The sequence below is a fragment of the Ambystoma mexicanum genome, chromosome 1p (assembly GCF_040938575.1).
Source record: "Ambystoma mexicanum isolate Mex_15411 chromosome 1p, UKY_AmexF1_1, whole genome shotgun sequence".
Taxonomy (NCBI): Eukaryota; Metazoa; Chordata; class Amphibia; order Caudata; family Ambystomatidae; genus Ambystoma; species Ambystoma mexicanum.
In genome coordinates this window covers 212,739,457-212,743,502 of record NC_090921.1, presented here as the reverse complement: position 1 = coordinate 212,743,502, position 4,046 = coordinate 212,739,457, and positions in this window count along the sequence as shown.

Below are 4,046 nucleotides of genomic sequence, written 5' to 3'. Positions count from 1 at the left end.
TTTGGAATACCTCGTGCATAGGAGACTACATTATTTATATAACTGACTGATTTAATTAAAAATTATTAATCACTAGTGCTAACTCATTAACATTATAATGTAATCTCTGTGTGCAAATGAGGTGAAAAAAATCATTTTTAAAAGTGCACGTGCATATATTATTTTCTTCTCTCTCTTTTGTGTTCAGTTGGCAGAAGGCAGAGAGCCTGCATGCCAGGAAATTATATTAGATACAGCTGCTCCCTGGCTAAAGAGTCTATTGTGCAAAAGTGAAGGCTGAAGCTGCCTTTCAACCTGATTGGAGCAGAGTGTCTGCAGATAGATTACGTAGGCAAAATGGGTAGGTGCAGAGCCCTGCTGGGGGGGAAGAGGGTCAGAAAGAAAGGGTTCAGGATGACTGGGCTCTGAGACAGATGTGCCTGGTCTCACTCAGCGCTGGCTGGAGAACCCTATGTTCTCGCTGCGCATTCCAAACAGCCAAGATTAACAGAAGCATTTTGTTTGCTGGGGCTGCTCTTCTGAGGCGAGTGAAAGAAGGTCGCGTGGGGGAGAGAACTACAAATCTTTCTGGTAAGCACACACGGTTGAAGTGAGGTTACTGGGTGCCGTTGTTTAACTAATGTCTGATCTAAAAATATCATTTAGTGAGAGTAGCCAAAAGAAATCCCCTGAATTTAATTCATCATGTTTAATGTTACAAAGTGAATTGTTTTCTGTCTATGTATTTTTCTCTTCTTGTATTTCAGATAACGATGCATGTACATGGTAAGATTTCATTGCGAGTTGTATGTGTCTGCAGTACAAATAATATATAAAAACAGAGGGTGTATACTTTTTTATTTTTCATTGCATTTGGGAATGTAATTTTGACACAGCAGAGATTTATTCTCTTTGGTAATGCATTTGTATTTTTGCCCATGCAGATAGAATAACAAACAAGAATAAGCAATTATGAACAGGTGTGTGTGTGTATGTGTTCCCCTTGCATGTTGTTGTAGGGCACCTAATATAATATAGATTGCTGGAGGTCTATGAGCCAGCAATGCCTATGGGCATAGATCACTGGTGTAGATAAACCCGAGATAACGGCCACATGCTGTAGGTGGCACTCTATGTAAAAGTCTTCGGTTTCCCTGGATGTAGGTCCAAGACTCTCTATAGGTCACTAGGAGTATTATAATAGTAAGGAAGGTTTTGTGTATGATGGGTTATAATGTAGGTAAGGAAAGTTATGCTCACCACTAAGTAATTTACTACCACAAAATACCGCCATAGTACATATTACTAGATTCTCCAATATACTGTAACAAAGTATGGTCACTAGAATGATGTGAGGCCAAACCCAATCTAAACACGAGGATAGGTATTACCAAGGTACCGCTCATCTTTTGGTGGTAAGAAAATACTGCCAAACCCTAAATTTATACAAAATATCTTACAGATATGGTGCGTTGGCCGCGAACGTGGCTATAGAGCACCTACTGGGCGTGGCAAGTGTGTCTCACACTACCATATGTACATTAGAGGGAACCCATTTCATGATAGCAGTGTGACACTAAAAGTGAATTTCAGAATGTCTCAAATGGAAGCCACATTCCCAGAGCTAGAGCAATATCTGGAGTTATATGCACATGGGACATGTCATCAAATAATGCTACAGAATGGCACGGCCGCATTTATGGTGAAGTACAGAAAGAACGATTAGACAGCATTTTTGCAGAAGGCAGCATAATTCAGGTCTGTCTTTTGAGACTATTAAATGCAGCTGATAAACATGCAGAGAAAGATTGTCTGATACGGCTATGTGCTAAAACATGGTTTATCCTAAAGAGATCCCTGTGAATGCAAGAACATGATAACAAGCTGATTGGCAGGTTAAAAGCTGATCTGGACGGAGCAAGTGAAAAAGAGGAAATGTTAAGAGCAGAATTGGGGATATGTCAAAAAGACATGCAGTCAAAATATAGATATCTTGACACTCAATTGTCTCAAAGCAAGAAGCAGTTTGAGGATAGTGAACAAGAATTGAAACATTTGAAAGCATTGGTAGACCACATTAGACAAGACAAAGATGAGGTTGTTTTGGAAATGCAGATTTTGCAAAAAGAACATTGTGAGAAAGAAAGTGATCTCCAATATGCTGAACAGGAAATGGTTAAAATGTTTCAAGAAAGAGACAAGAGAAACAAAGAATTCAATGAATGCCAAATGCAAATGGGCGATATGCAGGAGGTAATTAATACATTGAGTGAGGAAAACAACTATTTGCAAAAGGAGGCAGATAGGCTCCTTAGAAAGTGCAAGGAGATGGAACAGCAAATATGCATTTCCAGGTCCCAGGATAGACGGCAGGGCACCACATTCAATGGAGTTGAGGTGAATTCTATTTCTACACAGAGAGCTAGTGCCCCGGTGACTGGGCCAGGGAATGAACTTGGTTGCAGTGCTCTTGGGGGATTTGATACTCCCATTGGGGGCCGCCACCAATTCCATACACCTTGAACCAGGGTTGAGTCACCAAGTAGTGCAATTCCGTGCATAGCAACAAGTAGCCCCATAAAGATAATGAAATCCATCAAAGCTCTGATCAAACCATTTAAAAAAGGAGGGGAATGCTGCGTAGAAGACCACTTAGAAGCGGTGCATGATATATTTAAAGCTCTCCAGATACCTAAGGAACAATACAGGAATTATATTTTCACTTAACTTTAGATGCTCCCATGGCAGTACCATAAGAAGATTAAATGAACAGCAGAATATGACATTGGCAGAGTTTGAAAAAGAGATTAGACGTCACTTTTCCAATCATTACAAGAGGCAAAAAAGGTTGCTTGCAAAATTACCGCTGGGCCTAATACATCCCCTCGCCAATTTTTGCAAGACTTGAAAAGAGCTTTTTCTCACTTTGATGTATCTTTTGACCCCAATTCCAATGAGTTTCAGACTGCTTACATCTATGGGCTAGAGAAAGACATCATATCACACATAGTCTGTGAATTTGACCGTGACAAGTCCCTTGAATGGATTGTACACCAAAGCACAAAACTATATGAGGTACTCTATTGTCAGGGCAGAGAAAATGATAAAATGAAAGACACTAGACCAAAATCTAAAGAACCTTCACCAACAGTGATGGAGATCAGATCAGCCAAAATTTCTCTTGAGTCCGCTCTAAGTCCAGGTAAAAATAATTTGACATCTGATCAAAGGAGTAATGAACAAAGGTTGTCAGTCCAATGTTTAAATCACATGATCCTAGTAATAGGGAGAGCTACATTAGCCCTGTAAGGATATTTGGCGTGTTACAGCACAGAGTACAGCACTACTGCACAGGATCAATGTGTAGCATGTTTTTTTTTATGCAGCGCCAATGCATGGGTGGTGCATTGCTATGATGCAGTTGTTTCAAGCTATGTGTTGCCAGTGTAACATGGACATATAAGTGAGGGCAGGTTATTCAGTCAAAAACGATTTTTACATATAAAATGCAAATACATTTTTCACAGTTAAAAGCACACATCTGTACCTTCAAAATGCACACCATTTCTCACCTGAAATGCCTATGTTGGAAGAGACACATTTGGTAATTAACAAACTAATATCACTAACAAGACTAATAATTATAACTCATTAATAAAAGAATGTGTCTTCACTGCAAAAAGAGGCAGACTCTGAAAATCAGTTTTAAACACATATTCAAGTTTTTGTTTTCTTTGCCTTCCTGTGCTCTGTCCACAGTAACTGCAGGAAGCAAAGACTTCGAATAAGCAGGAAATCAGCTTGTTACAGTAGCGACTGTACAAGAAGAGCCATTGTTAAAAGTAGGAGGATAGAACATGATTGATTCTGATTGGAGCATGTCACATCAAGCATCATGTTGGAGGCTGTGACTAGTGCTTTGCTGCAGAATCTGGGGAGAAGGGAGAGACATCTTGACACAGCTCGAAGAAGGACGGGGTTGACAGCTGGGGAGGCCTGATTCCTAAAGCAGATTCCACTTGGTTGCAGAGACTAGCTTTTCCAGTCAACAAGTCCCAGTTCGAGTG